The 24413-nt window shown below is 46.2% G+C and overlaps 1 protein-coding gene across 3 annotated transcripts in view; it reads right to left on the bottom strand.

The window, feature by feature from the left end:
* TCF20 (transcription factor 20) overlaps window positions 1-24413 on the bottom strand; it is a 132203-nt gene that overhangs the window by 81504 nt on the left and 26286 nt on the right. The window contains exon 1 of one of the 3 annotated variants that reach the window (XM_048300494.1): window positions 2386-2408. The exons of the other annotated variants lie outside the window; for them this stretch is intronic. The gene's annotated coding sequence lies outside the window, so the exon portion shown is untranslated. Of the gene's footprint in view, window positions 1-2385; window positions 2409-24413 lie in introns of those variants that run through there. 3 annotated transcript variants of the gene reach the window in all.

The following is a 24413-nucleotide window of genomic DNA, read 5'->3' on the forward strand; positions in this document are numbered from 1 at the left end:
CCAGGGTGCAAAGGTACTGGCTGGAACTCCTCAAGGAAAGTCATTAATGTTCTTTGGATAAGCAAGCCGTCCAAATAAAATCTACCTGAAGGCCAAGTTCTTTAAACAAAGACAGCCAACTACACACGCACAAGATGGTTGAAATTAAAATGAGCTCCCAGTGCTGGCTTTGTGTTACCCGTTCCCACTACCCTGAGACTTGCTCAAAATCTCAGTCCTGTTAATTGTGAGCTCTGAACTAGCAGTTTCGTTTGTGTCTCCTGCTGGTGTCTTCCCCCAGCCCCCCTTACCCCCAAGCAAGGTTTTGTGCATCTGAAACTCTTGCTGCCACACACTACTAACAGTGAAAATATAGCAGGTTGTAGTGCAAGCATCCAAAGAGCAGGTAGCACTTTACACAGCAAGTCCCTTCTACCCCCAGCAAAACTGACAGGCCAGGGGGTTCATGGTCCAGCTCAAGGCATCCCCAAGATCCTCCTTCCACACAGAAAACAGAAAAGGGGAAGATGAAGGCAGGACAGAAACATATAATTTTTCTTTGCATTCAACTAACTGCCATTCCTGGTAAGCAAGTCTGTGTGTGTGTGTGATCTATATATATGGCCAAAAGGCCAGCTGCTAAGCTCTAAAACCAATGCACACTTGAGAAGTATATTTAAGATGCCTATGATGTAATTTTCAAAGCTGCTAAATGCCCAATGCTTCCAGTGCTGTTCACCAAAGGCTGCAGGTAGTCGCCAGATTAAAACCCAGTTCCTAAAACTGGCCATACCAGGACTCTGGAAATTACCACACAGAAGAGACCTCAAAAATGGATGGTGCTGGTCATGCTTCCATTCAGTAGGATTACTTGCTTGACAAGAAGCTGTCATGGGCATGATTTTTCTTTGTCAAGCAATCAAAATATGTATCTCCGTGTAATGTAAATCAGCGTACTTATGTCAATGCTGGAAAATCAAAAGGGGTTTGCCCCTTTTGTTGCAGGTGTTTCTGATAAGCGAACCAGTGAGTCATAGGTTAAACTGGATGTTTAGACCAGCCTATCAGGTGTTTTCACAGTTTAGAACACTCTACTTAGTCTCTGGACTAAAATCTGTAACACCACAGGTGCACAGGCATAGGTGGTGGCGCTCTCCACAATCATGGCAGGTCAAAAAGAAAAGGCACATTTTTATGGCTAAACATTTTACAGGGGCGGCTGTTGTTGCTGGGAGAGAAAAGGATAGGAACATTTTTGAAGCTTCTTCTCCTTGCTATCTGTACCGTGCAGGTCTACAATCATACATGTATGCCTTGAACTCTCAGCCAACTCCTTAAAGTTGGTTTCTGCCTGCAGGGAGGGAAAGGACAGGATTCCAACTGAGGCACTGTCTGTGTAAGGCCCTTGGGGCTTAACTGCTGGAGTGGGCAGGGAGAGGCATGGGTTTTCTCCACTGTGATAAACCAAGGCACTGGCATCTCTCTGTGTAGCTTAGGTGCAAATCTGTGATCCTCTTTCTCTCTTTTGCGCACAAAGAATGAAGCTGATAGTGAAGCTGACATCTAAATCCTCACTATTGCACATCTGAGATAACCCTGGTTGGTTTTGTTTTTCAAACTCAAATATATGAGAAGGGAGAAAGACAGAAGGATTTCAACCCTTGTCAAACCCTGTCGCCAGCCCCCTGAATTGCAGATCTGTGAACTCTTACATTGGATGAGGGCTCTTTGCTTTTATCTCCCTGTGCAGCATGTGTCCTCAGCCCTTCACAAACAGATGTTTTGCCCTCTGAAAGGGAATAGAGGGGGGAAAAGTGAGCATGAGCACAGGGGAAAGAGAGTGAGAGAGAGTGAGCATGAGCAATAATGCTGTCTGCAGATGTCAATCAGGACTTCAGTCTAGGTCTAACCTGCCAGTCCTGCAAAAGGAGGATACATGAATTTTCTAGTTGGATAGTCAGTGTCATCAAACAAGAAAATTGTGAGGTTTAGATTGTAATGCAGTCTCGCATTCAGTAAAAAGGCCTTGCTACATGGAGATGATGTGGAACTGAGGAGCCTATTCCTAGCACCTTAAAAATTAAAATTTCACTACAAATAAACCAAATTAAATGGTCAAAAATAGTACAGCATTTCAGACCATTTTTGTAGAGCATGGTAGTATTTGGCACGGGGAAAGTGATTGTAGGTAGAATACTGTCAGGTTTGGGGAAAGCTTTCTCTGCATTTAAAAAAATTATTCGAAGGAAAATATTCTTGGGAATGAAGTCTAATGATTACATGTATATAGAGTGTCATCTCTATCTTGGCATTCAACAGAAATCAACTCCCCCACGCCAACACCCTCCCCTCCAGCCACCCACCCTGATATTCTTCTTCACCACTTCCCACCCATTAACCCAGTACCTGCAGTGCAGCGTTCAAATGGGACTGGCGGAGCTGCTGCCGCTGTCATCTCCTCGGAGCTGGCAGTCACCTGCCAATCTCGCCCCCACTTCCTCCTCCCTCCTGCTCCCCCCCACCCCTCGTCAGTGCAGCTTTCCCTGGGGATAGATCTCTCTCCCCCCCCTCCAGCAGCCTGACAAATAACTACTGTTAACTCAGTAATATCCCCCTCCACGGTTTTTTAATTACCAGCCATCCACAGGGCACGAGACTTGCACATACAGGGAGAAACGGGCCAGAGAGGCGGGCTAGCAACAGGGCGTCGGAGAGTTTGGGCTGATGTGGGCTTCAGCTGAGAGACGGCTCCTTGTGCTCCATCCGCATGGCAAGGCTGGCACAGGCAACCTGCAAACCCCCGCGGGACACTGCCACCCTGGGCACGGGCACAGGCACACGTAATGTGCCACTGTGCTTGGGGAGAGGGGGACTTGGTCCTGCAAGGGCTGGTGTGGAAAGCTGCTCCAGCAGGACATGGGGATGCTCTGCTACACCAGCTGAGGAAGCATCATCCAGGACAGCATTTGTTTATATGCTATTTTAAATGAGAACCAGAAAAAAAGGGGGGAGGGGAGAAAGGGGGGAAAAAAAATAATCAGGTGCATTTCTGTTCATATATCTTTACCAAATACATCTCTCTTTTCACATATGAAAAAGCCTTTTTTTTTTTTCTTTGCAGGACAATAGCCTTATTTTGCCTTTTTTTGGTGTGAAAATTCATCGGTCTGTGGCCTGAGGCTTTTTCTTAGCCTTTTATTAAATGGACATGACTTACTGAAATTTCAGACAACCTCTCCACCTAGTATTTGTTTGTTCACACCCACTTACACTCTCTTGATTTTTAACAGGTCTGAATAAGGCTTATTTTTTTAAATACTCGGTTAATGAAGTTTTATCTGAATAGTCATAAGCCTATTAGTGCTCAAGTTGTGCATCGAATCCCCCCTCCCCCCTAGAGGTTAAACAAGACCAGAAATCCTTTTGTATTTGAAATAGCACGCTGGGAAGAAAAGAAGCAAAGAAGGATAAAAAAGCCCAAGCCCCCCATTAGGTCCCTTTTAAATCAAAAAGAGACACTGGAAAAGGGGCATAACGCAAGGCGCTTTCCCCCTTCCCCCCTCTTCATTCTTCTCCTCCCTCCTTTGTAGGTCACCTTTACTATGAAGACATTGATGCTTCAAGTCTTCTTTTGCTTAAATAAAGGAGTAAGTTCGACACCCCCATCAGGTAACCACTGTACCCCAGGCGGGCAATGAAAGGGAAGGGATATCCAGGGAGGGAGGCACTCTGCCTAAGGCGAGGACTGGGTTCTCAACACACGAGTGGGGCTAGGGGGTCTTCCCTGGCAAACAGCAGGCGCTTTTGGAAGAGGACAAGTTTGATAGCATGGCACTGAAAATGCTGGGCTCAGGTGGAAAGGGAGGAGGCGGAGATGCTGTGCTGAGGGATAGCCCCATCGCTGGCCTCTGCACCCTGGGAATGGCTGAGGGCAGCAGTCAAGGGCAAGAGCATGGCAGTCGTGGCCTAGGAGTCCTTTGGCAGCCACCCCTCCATCCCGGCAGAGCATCCTGGCAGATGAGAGAGCCCCCGCTCCCCTGAAATAAACAGCAGCCTTCCCAATGCTTCATTAAACTAACACAGCTTCCCGCCATTGCCCCGGCAACCGACACAGGCCTCCTGTTTGCCAGCTGGGGGAATTAAAGGAAGCCTGGCAGCCAGCCCCTGGCTCCTCCAAAAGCTCCCCTTACACAGTCAGAAAGCATCCCTTGGCAGGGGAGGGGACCAGGTGGCCCCCAAGGTGCCAACTGAGATGGGGGAGTCCTGCCCACCCCCACTCTCCCAAGCTGCAGTCCCCAGGGGGCCAAGGACCCCACCACTGCCACCAGCACTGCTGCCACAAGGCAACACAAAGCTGGAGGGCTCACCAAAATGATCCCCGAACTGGAAAAGGACTAAATAACCCCTGGATGGTCCAATAGCACAAAGGTGGACACTATTCCCCTCCACAGCATCACCTCTGTCCAAATGTGATCAATAGTTCACATTAATTAGCAACACATTCTTCTTGCTGCCCATCTGCCAGCTGAGTGAGCAAATTATATCTTCTTGTCCCTGGTTTGCATCCTTTCATCCCTGGTTTTCCTCCTCTCTCTTAAACTACATATACTGTGGGGGTAAGCCTTAGCATGACCCTCACTCCCTTCAGCCCCTTGGTGGATGAAGAAGGCGCCACAGACCACCAGCTGCCCCCCCTTTGCTGCTCACCCTTAGAGAAAGCCGTTTCAGGAAGAGCTCCGAATGGAGCTATGTTGTACCAGCCTCAAGCATGTGGACACCCTCCTCCTCTTCTACCTGTTGTCAATCCATCCGTTCAAAACAAGTAGATGGGCCCTTCAGGCAAGGCAGAGACATCCCTCCACACGTCCTCAGCAAAGGAGCTCTGGCCAGATCCCAAAATCAGACCTGCTGGTCTGGTGCGGGTGCAACATGCCAGCTGCTTCCAGCAACTTCTGTCCCAGGCCACCAAAACCACAAAGGAAGCTCGGCAAATTGGTGAGGAGAGGAAAACATCTCACTTCGCAACAGCAACGAGTAAGGCAGCACTATTCACTTGCTCGGGCATCCACATCTGTTTTGTCCTGTTTTCCATGACTACTGGCTGTGAGCAGAGGTCTCACAGGGAGGAGCATTAAGTATTTATTCCAGCTCTCTGTTTTGTCAGCTTCTGATGCCACCAATGTGTTTCGATTCTGCTTGGAAAACTACATTGGTTTTTTTTTTATTTTTAATCCAGGGATCCCAAAACAACCCTACAAAGGTACCTCCAATCTCCCCAGCAGTAGCCTAGCTTTCCATAGCTCTGCAGCACACATTTCATAACAAACTTAACTCTCTCTGGAGAGACCCATTTCAGTCCCACCTCTGAACAATCTATGCCCTACTCCTCTCTTATTTTGTGATGATATGTAGCTTTGTGAAATACTACCTAGCTACATTTAGAACAATTAAAAGAAAAAAAGGAGGAAAATAAAGAAATTAGTACATTCCAGATTCCAGCCACAGCTCTGCATTGCATGAGAAAGTGGCATGTGAAAAATGTGGAGCTGTTTATAAGCATTAAATAACACTCCCTAGCAATCTTGCAGGAGCAAACATAAAGGTAATGAGTCCAAGCAGCCTTACAAAAATTAGTGCAGTGATCCCATCTCAGTGACAGAAGACAGCACTGTAGTTAAAGGTGTCTGAGCAAATCTTGAGCAGAGGGAAATAGGGGTAGGAAAATACAATCAAACACCTTCCTTCAGTGCAAAGCTCTCAAAAAGAACTGTTACAGACTGTGAAAGGGGAGTCTTTGAGGTTAAAGGGACTGTAAATTATAGTGGGAAGAATACTGCCTTATCTTTGATGAGGGATGCAGAGAAAAGGGCACACTTTCTGCTAGTTGGAGGAGAAATTAAAAGAAGAAGATGTGTGTGCAGACCACTGCAAGTAATGGCCATTAGACTGGGGAGCCTGGTAAAATATTGCAGGCTTGTCAGTGATCCTGGTTTAGCCATGTCTCCTTCTTTGGAAGTTTTTGATATTCTCACCTTCTGGTTCTCACCTTGTGTGGGGCTCTGACCTTGCAAAAAGTCACATATACACACACATAGAAAAAAAAGGCAGGTTTCTATTTCTTAAGCTTTTCTTCACAGCAATAAAAGTCAAATCCTGGAGATTTAAAACCAAACTTCTTCCCAAGCATTTTCCCCAAAAGAAAGCCAAATTATGTTTTCATTTGGTTTTGGGTTTTTTTCCCTTCAGGTATTGCCGGGGCGTGGAGGGAGAGGAGGCTGACAAGTCCTGAGGCAAAGAGAGACCTGCAACAATCTAGACTGGGCTGTGCCCCGTCCCCACCTCTCCAACTGGGAAGCACTTGCAGCCTGCTGTTGCCAAACCTACTTTTATTTTTTCCATGCTCCTCCCTAATTAAACCTTCAGTCAGGTCTCCCTCTCCTCCCACCTGGACTAGTTCAACTCCCTCCTTTCACATTTTTTTCATTCTTCTCCAGACTCAGGAGATTTAAGTTTCTCAAGTCTGAAAGTTCCCGGAGAATGGGGCGGGTAAGGAGCGGTCTCTTGGCTCGGGCGAAACTCAGTCGTCCCCCCGTCCCCCCCCTCCCCGGCTGCCCTCCTCTGGGGCTGGTTTTCCGAGCAGAAGAGATCGCTGTCAGCGAGCCAAAGGCGCGCAGGGGCAGGGGAGGTGCTGGTCTCCGTGTGCGCACCGCGTCCTCCTTCCTCACTGCTGCCATACATGATTAATCATCCCTGAGACACGCCTGCTGCTTCCCTCTGGCTCTCCAACAACCACAACAGCGGCGGCAGCAGCAGCTGAGAGCACAGAGACCTCCTCAGGCTCCCGGCCCCAGCCCAGCGAGCGTTTCCCAGCGGGGACCTCTGATCCTCGCACTCATCTCTCCCGCACATGCCGGTCCTGCCTCACGGCCTCGCAATTAATCGTTCCCCTCCCCCCATTTTCAAACTCGGCTCATCTCCCACCCCTCCCCCATCCCCCCTCCATCTGTGTCTAATTGCATTTCATCTGTAGTCATTCTCTGGAAAACTCACCGGGAAGGTGTCCAGGAGACTAGCACAAGCTTAAACACGCGCTTGACACGGGGAGCCGGGGAGCAGCCCGCTGCTCTGCTGGGGTTGGATCAGGGGCCCGAGGGAGCTGGTCCTCTCAGCAGCCCACCCCTCTGCTCCCTGCTCCCGGGCAGGGGATGCGGGGCCTGCCAGCGGCGCCCCCGGGGCCGGCAGCTGGAGCGAGGCGGCAAGCAGCCAGGAAGGGCCGGTGAGAGCCAGTGGGGCAGAGGTGAGGCTGCTCAGATGCCAGCTCGTGCTCCACCGCGGGAAGCATTTGCTCCCTTTCTTCTCTGCCGAGCACGATCGGCCTCCCCATGGGCTCTGCCAAGGCCAGCGGTGGGCAAAGGCAGGGGAGAGACAAGGTCCCACCGGTACGACCTGCCCCCAGCGTGATCCCGGGGCTCCCCTTGCTTCTGGCTCTGCAGAACGATGCCCCTGTCCCCACACAGGTACTTCCACTTGCATCACCAATGTTCCTGCTTTGACCAGGGCACACTTAAGCCCACACATCCCAGCTGTGTCTGGTGCGCGTGCAAATCCCTGCTGGTTTCACAGCCCCACAGTCCCACCCCATCACCTTGCCACTGGTGCTCTGATCCTGCATGGCCTCCTGTAAAATCCAAATGTTATCCAAGGGCCTGCTCATCCTGGGAAGGGAGTGATAAGCTGGGCTCTGAGCGGACAGCACTGCGCACCAACATATGCTGTAGCCACTCTTACAACACTGCTGGAGGAAGCAGCTCAGCTCTTAACTGCATATGAAAAATGCCCACACAGAAGAGTCAAGAACAGCTAGGAAGCCATAAACTCACACCCCAGCTTACTGCATGCCAACTTCCTTGCATCAGCAAGCATAAGTGTCTGGTGGTTTTACACTGAAAGCAAGGTTTCCTCCTGGAGAGGTAGGCCCTGAATGGCTGTTCTATGGTTTTAGACCTCGGGTAGAAGATCTGCAGCCCAGGGGCTGGGCACAGACCACAAGTTCATTTTGCGTAGGCCGGAGCCACCTGACTTCACACATCACTGTTGGATAACGTGAAGCTATGGACTAATGTGTGGCTGCCCAAAAGCCCAGCTTGGGTCTCAGCAAGGGGAAGGCTCTCCACCTTTTCCACAAAGAGTCAGTCTTCCAGCTGTGGGAGGGTAGGGAATAAAATACTAACCCATATAACACCACCTTCAGCTTTGTCCATTTGCAGCCAAAACTCTGAATATAAAAATTCACAGCTCAGATGAGGGTGACAGATTTATTTCAGTAGGCCAGCATCTTAGACACAGACAAAACTTTTTCCATTTCTTTTTGCCATCAGTTCTACAAGCAGATCTGCTTCTATCCAGACTATCCAGAGGATAGTGATTACACCCAGGTAAATCCCAGGCTTTTCCTTTTACTTGCCTTCCATTGACAATGGTTACCCACCAAAATCAGTTCAAGAGCTGCAAACACAGAAATATGTAATTGAGTTAGCACAACTAACAAGTTACCATTTGCCAGCCGAGTCACAGCAACACTGAATCAAGTAACCTCCTGATAGTTCAGGCAAAACATTTTACTACTTACTGCAATGAAGAAAGATCACAGAGTCAAACTACTATAGCCCAGATGACAATTTATAATCTTATTGTGGTAAATCAACTTGCTGGCGATCGTCTGTTCATACATTTTGCTCTGCCAGTATCACACTGAGTCAAATCTTTTGATTCCACCAAATGCCACAAGCCAAGTGCATTCTTGCAGTACAACTGCAATGCTGTTTGTGGTGAAGATGCAAAAAACCCCTTCATTTTTATCTTTTTAAACCCCTTCTCAAGACAATTATGCTAATGAAAAATGCTACATTGAAGCTGTTCATCTCCACAGGCTGATTCAACAAAAAAATTTGTAAATGTATCTTTAAATAAGCACAAAAATCATCCTGCCTTTTCCCTCATTCTTCCTGAATATTGGACACTGAACCAAGAATCTGAGAAGTCTGGGTTTAGTTCCCGGTTTTTAATGGAGACTTTCTGCACCATCTCAAACCATGCAACACAGTTCTTTATGAAGCTATAAAATTGAGACGGTACTGCTTTTGACATCAAGCAAGGTAAAATACATGCACCAGTGCTTGTAAAAAGCTCTATACAAAAGACAAGGGTTGCATAAATAACTAAATATAAATATACACATCAGATTTACCTCTGGCCCAGAACTCTGACTCTGTAAGGTAGTCTACAGAGAAGGGTATTTCCCTGATGCTTTCCCATCTAAAGAAAACAGATACCTGTGAGAGAACAGACAGCACTCCATCTGCAGGTGAATTTTACCTGCTTTCAATGCTAATTTAGAGCCAGAACATGCTGGGAGTAAACAAAATCCATTACAAGACATCAATTTATGACAAATGAGATCAACACATGGACTGAGGACCATTGAACACGTTCCTCCATACACAGGAACATGACAGAAACTACCATCACCCTTACAAACTCTTGCAGAGGTCAACTGGGTAAGACAGAAACTTACCTGTTCTCCCACTGCTCGTGGCACTCTGCTCCATGTCAACACACATCCTCCACACTGGCAGAGGAAGTTTTTACTGGCTTTGTCTGAACTGTATCATTACAGTGCAATGACTGTCAACCCTGGCTCATCAGCACAGAGTTCTCCTTATCAGAGAAGGGATGCACAATAGGGAAAGAGAATTACGTACACACGAACACAGTTTCTCTGATACTCAGCATAAAAATCTAATCAAAATTGTACCGGAATGGTGATGTGAAAAGCACCCTGCCAAGTCAGTAATAAATATAAAATTCATATCTTACATTTCCACAATGTATCACCTCTCATTCCACAGTACTTTACACATTGTTGGGACTCAGATGAATCCCCAAATCAGAACAGATTTGTACTGGAATCTAACATTTTTGTTGGCTTCACATTCATTCAAATTGCAGCCCTAAGCGAGAGTAGGATAACAAGCACTTAAAATGGCCCCTTGAATGCGGCAGCAGCCATTTTAAATGGGGCCCAACTCCTTCCAGCCGCCAGACTGATTGCCTGAAGATCATCCCCCACCCACCTCTCACTCCCTGAGCCCTGCATGAGGTCCTGTTTCCCCTTCCATCCCTTCTGTGGCAGAGGAAAGACAAAGTGGTTACTTTAGGGTGCATGAACAGCGGTTTCTCCCCAGTAGGCCCGACTGATGATATCCTAAATCCAAGCAAAAACCATCTAATTCTGGAGACTGCAGCCACCAAAACCTGAGCATGCCTCAGGTTTAAAGACAATAAGCCCCTATCTTCTTGGGTTTTCACCCTTCCCAAGCCATACCACTGCACAGGTATTATGACCAGCATCTGCAGAGATCAAGAACTCTGCAAGAGTTGAGCAGTCAGCAATAGTAACAGCTTTTCCTTCTTCTGAAGACCTTGTGAACTGGGAGAAAAGTAGAGATGGCAAGGAGTGAAAAGTCATAGTCCACTTCCCTGTAGCTCATTATCTTAACACCCATCACTAAATCCCTCCTGACAGATGCATTTGCCAACTACTCTGATGGGAACACTGAGCAGTGCCATTCTTTCTTGTCCTATCAATATGGCTGTATGACAAAACTGTGCCAATTTTTGGCCCAAAGTTTCACCTTCTGAAAGACAGATGCGTAAAAGACAGAAGGTGTTAGAAACTGTAAGGAGCACTACAAGTGTTAATAGCAGTAGGTACCTTAAGACAGAAATGCTAATTGTAGTCCTTCAAGCATACCATACATAATCACTGCATGTCTAAGTAGGAAAAGCATCTTCTAAACACTCAGCTAAGACTAAGGTGTCTAAACAAAGACCAGATTTTCATGACTGCTCAAAAGCCTTGAGCAGTAAGTGTCCAGTTCTAAATTCTGATGTTGCCTCTAACAAGCCACAGATGATCTCAAACTTCTGCCTCATCACTGGTGGTAGCACAGCTAACTCAAGATGGCAGCAGTGAAATGCCTTGTAAGGTTTCCCTTTTGTCAATAAGGTTTTGGAGATCTTAATATTTTTCATATTCATACCTATTCACTTCTTGGGGCACTGTCTACAAACCATGTTGGAAGAAAAAACCCTGTGGAAGTCAGAATAATATGAATGGCTTAAACTAGTCCACTCAAAGCAGGAAAAAGGAGCTACTAATACTTGGAGATGCTTCCAAAAAGAATTACATTATAAAGGTAGGAGTCTTCTATAGTTCCAAGTACATTTATCTGCATCTACACTGATGAAATCAGGACAGTTATTTCACCTCTGGCAGCAGAAACACAGCTGCAGCACGTGCAAGAATCCGCTCCTGACATTAAAAAACACCCCAAACCCTTCCACAATGTCATTTAGCTTTACAACAAAACGATAAACTATGCATCATTTGTCTTCCTTTTTCTAGTATAGATAAGGCCCTAGAACAGCATCACCTAAACTGTGGTCCATAGGTCACTGCTGGCCTGTGAAGCATAATAGGCGGTCGGTGCAGTGCCCTATCTGCAAACAACACTCTGCAAGCCACAGCATCCAGTAAAACTGCCTGTCCATTGCCCTGTGCCATTTTTCTCCTTATATACACTGAATATTTTTATGCTTACATGACAGACAAGCATTTACATCTACATGTAAACCATCATCCAGAATGCATCTGTTTTGACCAAGGGGAAGAGATAGTATGAGACCCTTCCTGAGAGAACCGGCCATCACACCCAAACCATCAGTTTGGTACTCAGAGCCACTGCAGTGACACAGGCTCAAGAGATGCAGGATGCAGTCTCCTGGAGAAGACTGTTATAACACAGTGTACAGGTGGGCACTGCTGGAGGCAAATAGCTGCACTTGCTGCATGTGCTTACAGTATTATTAACAATCTCTAGAGCTGACAAGCCTCAAATTATTTTGGTTGCAACCATACCAGAAAGCTAGTATTTAATTCTGGGCTAAACCTGCTCAAAAAAACTTCATGACAAAATAGAAGGTTGCAGAAGAGCAACAAGTACATTATCAAGAACCAGAAATAATTTACAAACACAAAGAATAAAGAGGAGATCTCGCTAAGCAATGGCCAATGAGTGGGAACTGAACTGTCTCCAAACCTCTGAGAGGCACAAACTAAAAAGGGGATCATTCAACGCTACCTGACTATTCAACACAACCTGACCGTTGCTGCATGGGGAAAAGAGGACAGATCACCTTAACAGGAGACATACGGTCTTGTCTTCTCAGGAAAACGCTGGAAATGCAATCACTCGGGACAGCTACAACTAAACTGAACGCAAACACCAGAAAACGCATGGAAGGAAATATTTTGATCATGCATGGAGCTAGGTAATCAGATCAGTGGGGTGGAGGGGTTTTGTTGTTGCTGGCTAAAGGATATTCAATTCCACAGCTAAACTGCGACTTACTCTTCACATCCACCTTGCCTGTGTCTAACCAGGCTTCAGGGTGGGTCAGTCCCTGTCACACAGGACTGTGACACTCCTGTATCTACAGTGCAGTGCAAGAGGCTTCAGGCAGAACCTCCATTCTCGACTCTGCCAGGATAATCAAATAACCCTGCTGAATCAGACTGTATTTACTTCAACAAGTAAATAATATTTTAAGTAGAAAAGGCCTTTGTTAAAGATTCACCACATTCACCCCTTCAATTAACATTTTAAACATTCACATTCATAGATTCATTTAGACCTCCCACTTGTCCTTCAGCAATGCCAGAAAAGATCAGAGTTTACATTCCTGGCATCTCAAAGATAAAAGAGAAAGGGAAAATAAAACCAAACCCTCCAGAAAACAGCAAAACCAAAACCTACATCAACCAAATTACCGAAAAACCCCAAAGCAAACAAAAATAACGGAACCAAAACCAAACCTAAACCTACCGGGTCTTCTATCCATCTCCAGAAAGAAGAAATGGTGTCCGAGCTGTTTAGAAATCTCTCCCCTCTCACATGCAATACTGCAGCTGTAAGATGAATTAGAGGAGCAGCTTGGGCACCTGGGGCATCACCAGCCACTGGAGGAGAATACCTGAGCCCCCAACCTGGACATGGGGCTGAAAAGTCTCACACTGCGGCTCTGCACCCCAGTGTGGCCAGTGCAGAGAGGTGTGGGGTGGAGGGATCTGGCCCCCCTCAGTACCTGCAAGAGGGCCCAGACACTTCTGCTGTGCCCGCAGTGAACTCGATGTACCCTGGTGACAGACAGGTACCCCCGGGGTGGCTGGGATAATTTGCATATGTTAATTGCAATGTCAAGGTGTTTGTGCCTGCTGCACTCACTTCTTCACACTCACTTCTTTGGGGGAAACAGCGACGACAGGATTCATATCTACCTGTGCCGTGCTGGTGACGTCACAGGCAGCTATTTCCATCCCTGTTGCCATGGAAACCACCAGGCCTCAGCACCAGTTAGCAGTTTAATATATAATTTACTTATTCTTTTTCACCTAAGTGATTAGGACTCAAAATACAGAAGCATCTCACACACCCTCAAATAGTCTGATTGTTTCATAGGAATCTCTGAAAGGCAAAAACCAGCCTGAAACAGTGAGCTGTGCACTCTCCAGGGGGAAAAAACCCAGGCAAACAAAAGCCTAAACAAGATTTGAAAAAAACCACAACCTTTTTCCCCCACTTCTTCCCCTGCTGTCCCAACTTTCAAGGGAAACATTGCAGCTCCTGGAAGATTTCACAGTGCTGTCACCATCTGAAGGAGATGAGCCAACAGTGAAATAGGAGATAAAAGCTTAACACAGGAGCTGCCACATCTGGCAGCACCTTTGATCCATCCTGCCCAGGACACCACACTCCCCTTTGTCCTCCAACACCACTGACAGGGCAGGGCATCTTCCCCATTCTGTGCCAGTGGTGATGGGCAGCACCAGGATACCCAGCAAGTCTCCCCTGACTCTCATGAGTGATCACTGTGCATTAAGGAACAAGTCTCTCCTCATAAATCTTAGCAGGAGTGGTTATGGGTGCTGCTAGTCAATGCAACACCAACCAGAGCCCTGGGGAAGGCAGCTGCTCCATCTCCATCCCTTCTTACAATTCAGGATTGCAGTGGTTGCCTGTATTCTCCACAACTTTCTTAACTAGTGTTGCGGTCAGAGGTGAGGTGATTTCTCTGCTTTTCCACTGCCTAATTAGTCACTGCAGAAGCTTATTCGAGACCCAAGGTTATGCTTTAACATACTGTTTCGTTGAGAGAAAATAGAAATATTTTTACTGGGAGAATTTTCAAGTGATTCATCTGCCTTTGGGTAGTTTCAAAGTATCAGTCTTAATGTTTCTTATTGTGCTTCATTATATTTTAAACCAGTATTTTTCAAAATGGGAAGTTTTAAACATTAATTTTGAGAACCAGCTGCTTTGTGGCTGAATCATGCAGTCTGGCAGAACAATAAGAACAGCAGCACTCCTCAGCCCCCCCGTTTCAACCCTGCATGGGCCATCCTGCTCTTATTTCCCAAAACAAGTCATCACAAACCATCCCTGCTGCATCCCTTCTCCTCACCAGTCCTTCCTCACACACAGCCTTGGCAGCAGGGAAAAGGGGACAACCACCACTGAGAACCAACCATATGAAACCAAAGGCGTTATTGGGCAGCTTTAAATCACTCACTCTCTAAACAGTAAAGGAAGACAAAAAATCTACAGACAACAAACTTTCTATAGCTACTTTTTGTTGTTGTTTTAAATGCTTTACATGTTAGACGTTTTCCTCTACAACACAGGACAATAATTTGAAAGCCACCAGGACAAACTGGCAGGGGACTGTGTAAACCATTAACACAACAGTTTTCTAGGGAAAGGAGGGTGCTATCAGACACCATTATGACCTCAAAAAAAAAAAAGCAAGCCTCATTTTGCCCCAGGTTCAGAAACAAAAGGGTAATGTCTCAAAAGTAAAAAACAGATAATCTACAAAGCTAAGTGAACTGAACAAACACTTTTCCTTATTCCATCCCTTTGCTTTCTTCCAACTCCTTGACTTAACCCACCTTTCTCCAAATCACTGCTTTCATTTGCGCTCCACTTCCTTTCCTTCTTTGATCTGCAGCATCTCCTTCCTCTCACTTTTTGAATAATTCTTCCCATTCCTGCAGCTCAACACCAGCCTCCCGCCAGTACCTCTCAGTCTAAACTTCCCTTTTTTTCTGTCACTGGTCCCTTTCTGCCCCTTCATGCTCTTTATCCTAATTCTGCTAGGTCACCAAGTATGTCCCCTCTTCTCTAATATTAAGATTCTTCTACCAATATCAACTATATTAAACAACCAGGAGCTACCCTGATTTCAAAGATAATGGAAATAAAAGATAAATTTACAAGTGACTGAGCAAAGGCCACATGGCAAGTCAGTAGTATTGTATGGAATAAAATGCAGAATCAGGCTGATCTGTACCTGGGCCACTTCATAGTCTGAACTGGATCACAGCACAGACCAGTTTGCAACAGATTTATGTCAAGTCCAAACGAGAAACAGCCACTGAAAAAAAAAAGTTGTTTGGCTGTACATTGAAACTATGATGAAAAAGATGATTAAATGTTTCTATTTTGGACAGAAAAAAAATCCAAACAAAAAACCAACCAACAGAAAACCCCAACCCAAACAACAAAGAATGTCTTTAAAACCCTTTTGCTACAGCAACTCGTTTCACACAAGGAACGAGGCAAGAAAAACATGTTGCAGTGACTTTAGCTATGGGAAAATGACTGAAACTTCAGATTGAGCTGACAGCTGACTTAAGAGTCATCACTAGGGCTAACATCTTCCTTCTCCCCACAGCCTCAGTGGTCTGGCATGTCTCAAAACTTGAAGGAAAAAAAAAAAAAGCTGCTGATTTCATAGGGAAGTAGCTGAAGAGCCTGTTTGGAGGATGAAGTCAACTACATATGGTTCTATTTATTTGTTTGTTTTGGGGTGGGGAGAGGGAGTCAGTGGCAAATTCTCAGCCCTAACAACCAGCTCACAATAAAAGCTTATGAAGTCAAGAGTTCCTCAGGGAAAAGAAACACTCCTAAAGTTTGTGTTTATTACATAAATGCCAACATATTTGCAAGATTCTAAAACTCGGGCAGCATCCAGCTTGAATGATTAAAGATTATTTCTCCTTGAGGATTTGAATCCAGCCCAGATAAACAGTAATCCAAAACTGCCTTTGGATAGCAGGTCGATACAATTTACACAAAACCCCCTCTCTGTGTACAGAGGTGATACAAAACAGGTACACTAGGCAGGTCATGTCCTAATGCACACTTAGACCTCTGCACCACAAACCAAACCCATCTGCATTTAAATGCATGACCAAAGCTTTCTGCATTTTCTTTTAGTGGGGGAAAGAAAAATATCTCCCTAGGAAACAAAAAAAAATTACCCTTTCTCTGTGCTTTATGAATGGGAATTGACATAGAAAAAGGCAGGAAATGAGGTAAGGTTGCTTTTTTCCTCATTTTCTGTATTATGACCACAATGCATACATACATTTCTACGTTTAAGAATATAACCACATACTCATATATAGCTGCATCTCATCCAAGCACTGGGCACTTGGGAAAACTTAGAAATTCAAGAATTCTGTGACTGATCCTACAACCATTACCAGCTGGGAGCTAACATACATTTCTTTTTTTGTTCATCCTAAAGCTTTGAATTATAATTTGCTCATTAGCCTAATAAATATCTCATCCTTGTGTGGCCCATAACAGCAGAAAGAGCAGTTATTATAGCAGTTCCCCACTGCAGCAGGGGAAGCTCATCTGACCTCAGCATCCCTCAGCACCTTAAGCAAACATGGATCCAGTATAGCCATGATCCTCATGAAGCTTTCCTGCTAACCCACACATAGGAAAGCAAGAGGTGTGACTCTTCTCTCTCTGGAGTGCGCACAGGCTTTTCTCCAGTCACAAGAGAAAAATCCCATGCCCAGGGGTTTTCTCCATCTGCTCCAGGTAAGAGAAAATTAACAGTCTGTGGCACAGGGGCAACATGTGCTGTAAAAAAGGTTCACTAGCTCAAGTGCTTTGGTTGTGCTGAACATTTCAGTTGTGACCAACATAATTTCCTGTCATTCCACTTTTCCCAAGTTGCCTCTACATCTGTCCTGAATCTATGTGAAACTCCTGTTTATACTTGGTTAGGAAAACTAAGAGATATTAACAGTTAACAGATTTTTATTTCTCTCCAAAAAGCTTCTCAATGCATATAAAAATGACCCCAAAATAATGAGTCTGGTTTGGGGATTTTTTTTTTTTTTTTGGTTGAAGGGGTTTTTTTGTTTCTTTCCTTTTCTTTTTTTTTTTTTTCCCAGTTTTTTTGGTTGGTTTTTTGGTTTGGGTTTTTGTTTGTTTTGTTTTTTTGGCTTTTTTTAAGAAAAGAAAGCTGAGATTGTGATTCTGTTAAAAACTCCCCTGGCCCATTCCCAAAACATATGCCTGATGAGTAGAACGATGACTCTCCCAAATGTACTAAATAGGGTAATTTTGGGACCTCTTCCAAAATCTCTTTCCATCTGTCCATCTTCTGCCCAGCAATTAATCATCTCCCCCAAATCTCTAACTCCACTGCATTCTTCAGCCCTGGCATTGACTTTTGTCTCTGTCCCACATTAACCTAGTCACATCCCACCTCTGAGCAGCACTTTTGCTCTTCCTGGAGTTGCTTCCTTTCACAGACCAACACCAGTTGAATTCTCCAGTTTACCATTCCCAAAGCCAAGTGTCTCTGGGGCAGAACCCACTGCTTGCAAAAGGAAGAGGGGCAATCCTGTGTCACAGATCTTTGTTTTCTGCTGCAAAAACAGGCATCAATCCAAACAGCAGAGGCATGAAGTTCTGCCTCTTCTACACCAGCTCACACGAGCTCCAATAGTCCACTTGTCCCGTTTCTCTTTGGGATTCCTTTTTAAGCAAGGCTGAACCTTCTAGCACCTTTATCTGACCTCATCCAGCCCTGCTGAAATCCCATCTTTTGCCTGCACAAAACATGGAAAGAAGTAACACTGATCTCAGACTCCAGACTACCAATGGTCCCTGAACACAAGAGAATTAAGCACTAATATTGCACATGCACAGAAGAGGTGGCAGAAAGACTCTTCTGCCTGCAGCAGGTGAGAGACCTGCAATTTTCCTGGGAATCGGGCTTTTTCCTTTAGCCTTCTGATTTACAGCGCAATCGATAGGTTTCTGCCCATTGCTGCCACCCCCTTTAGTTTCAGAATTGATGGGCGGCAGCGCTCCAGTGCTATTGTGTTACAGACAAACTGCGAAATGCCACTGAGGCGAGTGCTCGGCTGAGTCACGCACAGTCAGCACAACACATCGGGGCCGGCAGGGTTGGAAGGCTCTGCACGGACCTGGCCGTGCCAAGGCATCCCGTTCCCTCCTGTCAGCAGCCCTTGCCAATGCCATTTCTTGCCCCGCAGAGGTTTTGACAGCAGAAATTATTCTTAGGTCTCTCTCCCTCTCGCACATGTATACACACACTGCATTTCATCGGATCACTTCTCAGCCTGCGATAGCCTTATCACACCCTCATAAAGCTGGGAAATACTATTAAATGGGGATAACAGGAGAGGGCAACGGGAGGAAGCAGATGAGTTAGCTAAATGAGCTGAAAACAAATTGTCGGATAACACGTCAAGACAATCCAAGTCCTTACTGCTGCTGAGGGGGCAAAGAAGCCCCTCCTGCCTCTTCCCTCAGCACATTTCCCTGACTAGATCTGGCTGAAAAACGTTGTCTTTACTTGGCTAGTTTACCACAGCATACTTGCAGCAGTAACAAGGAATGTGGGAGACAACTGGGTCCATTCCATTTGGTAACTGTGCTGATCTCTGTCTACTTCAGCCTATCACAAAGCTGTGCCCTTATGAACAACCTGACACCTGCAATCCAAACGCCAATATCACCCCATCTCTGAGCCATAGATTTCAACTCCAAATGGTGAACAGCACAGAGTAAGTGCAAGCCTGCTTTCATTCATGTTCTTCCATCTGCTTCCCTTCCCCCAGCTCAGTCGGAAGGGGTTCAAGTCTAATTCCTGCCTTCCTCATCAGACGCCCACAACCAGAGCTTACAAAGGGAAGCCCTCCAGCACATCCTCTTCTGGAGGTGCAGAGAAGCTGAACAACGTCATCAGCAGAGGCAGGCTTGAGTTTGAAGAGCAGCAAGTCAAGTCCTCATCCAGCACCTTCCCTCCAGTGGGATGGCCTATCTTCTCCCCTTCCCCTGAACTGCACGTGTTCTAAATGACACTGCAGCCACAGCACTGCCAGGACCACTTAATACAAACCTGCAGCTTGAGAAACTATTATTTAGTGCATCATATCAACAAGTACCTGGCTCATAACTTGACACCCAATCCTGCCCTTTCTCCTTCCAACATCTTTTGAAGGCATTTTCCAGGAGCAGCTTACAGTGAACCAGCTTCCGAAATCAAAGAGACGTAAGAATGCCTTAATTGCACTGCAGCGGGTGACACACCTTTTCAAAGCTTTAAGGAAACAAAACACAAACCAAAACAAGCTTCTCCTCCCACTCCTCACAGAATAGCATGAAAGCACAGTGGGATCCTGGCTGCTGGTGACAAAGCCAGTTTCCAAAGCCATTTCCCCACTTGCTGTCTCCAGGTGTGACTGGGAAGCAGGATCCATTTCATAAAAGAAAACTACCAAAAAACCTCTCTGCCCACCACCCTATCCCATCAGGAGCAAAGGCTTTGCTCTAGCCCGGAGGACGGCCTTTGTGCTGGCAGGCTAGGGGATATTCTGGGCAGCCGGACAACACCACATTCCTTTCCCTGTGAAACTTCTATGAAATGCTGCGTCTTAGATGGACACTTAACTAGTGTTTAAACTAACACTTTCCAAAAGAGAAAAAACCACACATTTAATCAATATTCCCAACTGGCTCAAGTGCTCAAATCTACAATGCAAGGGGAAGAGAAACACTAAAAGGGACAAGAGAGGGAAAAGGGAGTGTTTTCAGATTAAATGAGACACATGAGAGAGAAATGACAAAATGGTCAGAAAGTGCCTTCCAGAGTCACACAGCTGTACAGGAGCTTTTTGTACCAGAGAACAGATTTTACGGCAAAGCCAGAAAATAAGCTGCTGTCTCCAAAGGAGCGCGAGGTAGGGCGTGAAGAAAAAGCAAAGGGAAAGGGAAGCTCAAGCTGCTCGAGCAGCTGTAATGCTTTGACTGGGACCAGTGGATGATAAGCTATAAAACACATTAGCTGGATGTACAGGGTAAGTATGAACAGAGGGATCCCGCATTTTTGTCTCCAACTCCTGCAGTTCTGGCAGGAGGCTCCCTGGATACTTGGACATGGAGGACAAGTGAAATTTCTTAGATGCAGGCACCACCCAGGAGGAGGTCTTGCCAAATTGCAGTCTCTGCAGCCACAGGATAGAAGCACATGGAGTTCCTTTGACAGTCCAGAAGACAAACTGGCCAGTATCTTAATTCAGCTAGACTATTGCAAAGATAACAAAAATACCCACAGTGGTATCAGACACAAAATCAGTTATAAACTAGTGCAGACCCTCAAATTTTGAAGTGTATGAAAGCCAACCGACAGAGATATAAAGAAGGTCATTGCTCCAAATTACCCACAGTGGAGTAGTTCTTCACTTTCCGAGGACACTCGGTGTCAGCTCTGGCATCATAGCCAGCTCCAGTGCCCAAAACAGGGTATCAGACCGAATGGGTCAGTGGGCCCAACAGTGGGACAGTGTCTCTGGCACTTTACCATGGGCATGAAGCCCACAACACACAAACCATGACACTCCACACAAAGATGATCCAGCAAGATGCCATGGTAAGAGGCTTGGAAGAACCACTGACAGTAGACATGGTCTATCCAGCCAACACCTCACTCAATTTCATCCATCATTCATGTTTATCTTATGTAACCAAAATAATAAAGAAAAATATGGTTCTGTGGTATTTGATATTGAAGTTTGTGCTACCCCACTGCATCAACCTGCAACATAGGTCTCAGACACGTAAGAGTCCTATGAGAAAAAGGAATAACCTGCAAATATCAGGAAAGTAGATGCTCCTCCCCAATAAGGGTTAAAGATCAAGAGTTCTCTGGGGCAGAAATGTGGCTTATAACAAAAACTCAGGGGAGGGGACTAAGAAGGAGGACTGAAATGTAAGGCTACATTTAACATAAATCTCTTCTAGGGAAAGACACTTCTGCTGTGCAAAACCCAGCATGGCCCATCTTCACCTGAACAGCCCACCCATGGGCCTGATCAACAAAAGTGCATGTTCCACTGCTGAGGGACAGGCCAGACAGGCAAAGGCAGGTGAAACAGAGGGCATCTGTGAGGTCTCCGTGACCTCCACTCTCCCAAGGCACAAGCTGGAAGCCATTGCTCCTAAAAGCTAACAAAAAATTGAGAAGTTTGGGGCGGTGAGGGGAGGAAGATCAGATTCTGTATTTGAGATTCTGGGAGCTGAAAGGGAATAAAAAGCTGGTTGAAGCCTAGCTCTGCTTAAAATCCCTACATGCAGACACAGAAACAATGCTCATTGTACATTAGAAACCAGGAAACGAGGTGGAAGGAGAATGCAAGACAGCGCTGTGTTTCTGCATTAGGGTTTTTAAGTACACTGCAGGATTTCTGTCTCAGAGTACTCATTGAGTTACATCAGACTGTAATGGCCTGTTGATTTTGAGAGATTATGGCAGTGCTGCTGATGCAGGGGGAGAGGAGATGGAAGGAAAGAGAAGATGTGATGCATCAGCCAGCGTGCACACACATTTCAGATGATTACCCCTATACTCCTGTGCGAGAAGGACATGGCAGATTCACAGCAGGACCAGGACTAGGACCAGGAGGGGACCGTGCATGGGCCTCTGTTAGCAATCGACACAGACACGGCAGGCGGGTTTTTGCTCCCTGGGGCAGCAGATGCCAAAAGTAACATTTCTGCAGGGGAGTCCCATCCAGGGCTGGCAGGACCACAGCCACATGGCGTGGCATGGCAAGCATAATGGGAGGTGAATCCCACGTTCAAGGTGTGCAGCATGTTGTTCCTGAGATGGATTCAGTCTCACTCTGCCAGGCTGACAACTTTGCTTGCCTGCCTATTTCTTTCTCCTGTATTTCACAGAAAGACGGTATCCTTTCCTTTTCCTTTCTTTGCTCCCGGGCACAAGCAATCAAGAACAAAGGATGAAAGAAAAATGCAGGGGGGGATAGGGGGGAGCGAGGAGGGGGAGGGACATTTGAGAGTTAGGGAGCAATCTTTAGCAGAGAGAAGATAATTTTAAAAAAAAAGGCAAAAAGGAGATGCAGAGCCTTGGAAAAAAACCCCACAATATGCAAATGAGGCAGAACAAAAATCAGAGCCGGGAAAAAAAATAAAATCACACTAAACCAACCCATCTCTCCACAAGCTCTCTGTCTCTCAGACAAGGGGATGCCATTGAGGTGAGGGGTTCCCAAAGCCTTCTACCACCCTCCACCTCCAGCAGACACCCGTGGCTTACTGCAGGCAGGCAATCTACCCTCTGGGGCATAGCAAAGGAAGGGAAGAGGGAAGAGTAAAGCAATTCTGGAGCAGTGAAAATCCTTGTTTTCTCTCTGAGGTAGGGAGCTGTGGGGCAAACAGAACCAGCCAGGTGCTTCTAACACGATGTCTGTCAAACAATCTGATTTCAAGCTTCACTGGAGGAGTCCCTCAGCAGCTGCTTTAATCTACTGCAGCACTTTTCCCCCACAGCAGGCTGCATTCCCCTTGTGCCTCCTCCACTCTTCCACCAGGACAGAGGTCCCACAGGAGCAGAGACCTCCACCTCAGCTGGCAGCAGGTTGCCTCACAGACTAAACCACCTCAGGCCCCACCACAAGCAAAGGAGGATCAGGCTTGAACTGAAGCTTTCCAAAGGGCATCCAGCTGCACAAGGAAAAGCCGGATTTTTCTCCTGCAGATGACATACTATTCTTGATGCAGAGCCCTCACACTGCTCAGAGGTGGGTGTCAGCAAAGGTAGCTTCTTCCCTCCAGACCATGGAGTAAGTAACTCATCCATCAGCTTGTTCATTAGCGGCACCGTAGCTGGTGGTGTGTTACGACACACCATAGTGCAGTTACCCTTCTACTCATCATCATTTATTTCTTCTCCTTCCAAGGTATGGCAAAACATCAGTGCGTGCTCCTCAGCTGGGAACAGAGAGCTGTAAAAGAGAACTGGGAAGCAGCAGGATTCCTGGCTTTTAGACAAAGTCTGGGGCTGACTCACCTGAAATACCACTTTTTAGCACCAGGAGTGCTCTCCTTTCATGCACACAGCAGCTCCCCTGCTCCAGCTTTCTGTTCTCCTTCCTGTCCACATTTCTATTTGAACCATCGTTCATCCAGTGCTGCCTGTGAACACCTGAAGCTAGGGACTACAGGCTATGGGTTGGTCCTAACAAAATATTCTTTAAAAAATCTGTCAGTATCAGAAACATGGTATTACTTTTACTTATTACCAAGGAGCATCACTTAACTTAGTAAATACTAACTGCTTAGAAGCACAAGTCACAGTTGTGTTGCAAGGGCTAGTTAAAAAGCAATTTCAAGAAGCTGACAAATTCCACACCAAAGGCGTCTAAGCTCTGGTGGCGAGTGTGAAAGCAAAAGCTAAGCCTTGCACCATATTTTACAAAGGACGGTGGATATCAAGGTAAAGAAACATGGGGAGCTGTGCTGGTATTGAGGGCAGTCAGATGTCTAAGGAGAAAACAGCAAGGGAACAAAAATACAGCAGTGAGAGGGCAGGGAGAAGAGAACAGTAAGTTTTAGCAGAGATTTTTGCCATGCAGATTGGTAACTCCAATCACCTGCAAAGGTCACTTGCACCTCCAGAAACCGGAGTGGCTGCAGGCACTGGCTGCGTTTCCCAGGAGCTCCCTTGCTCCCACGTGTGACCTCCCCACCCCAGAGACCCACAGGGAGGCAGAGTGAGAAGATGTATGATGTCTCAGTTCACATCTCAGCCAGGTCTCTGTCCCCATCAGTAAGAACTGCCACCACAACTGACACTAATTGGTTCTCTTGTCATGCTGCAGAGGTGACACAAACCACATGGGCACAGACAAGTGGCCTTCCTCTCCCTGGTCCCCTCAGGTCACTGCTAGGTACCCTGGCAGAACAGTGTGCATGCATAGCTGGTGTTGCCACAATGTGTGATGCCTGCTCGGTGAATACAGAGCATCACTATCTGGAGCTGTCGAGCCTGCGTCACTCACTGCAAGAAGCAGGGGGGGAAGACAACTACCAGCTTAAACCAGATTTTACTGGTAGGAGCATCACCAGAATCCAGGCTCCCAGGGACTTTACAAGGGATCCTGAAACATTACCAGC

The sequence above is a fragment of the Corvus hawaiiensis genome, chromosome 4 (genome assembly GCF_020740725.1).
Source record: "Corvus hawaiiensis isolate bCorHaw1 chromosome 4, bCorHaw1.pri.cur, whole genome shotgun sequence".
Lineage (NCBI taxonomy): Eukaryota > Metazoa > Chordata > Aves > Passeriformes > Corvidae > Corvus > Corvus hawaiiensis.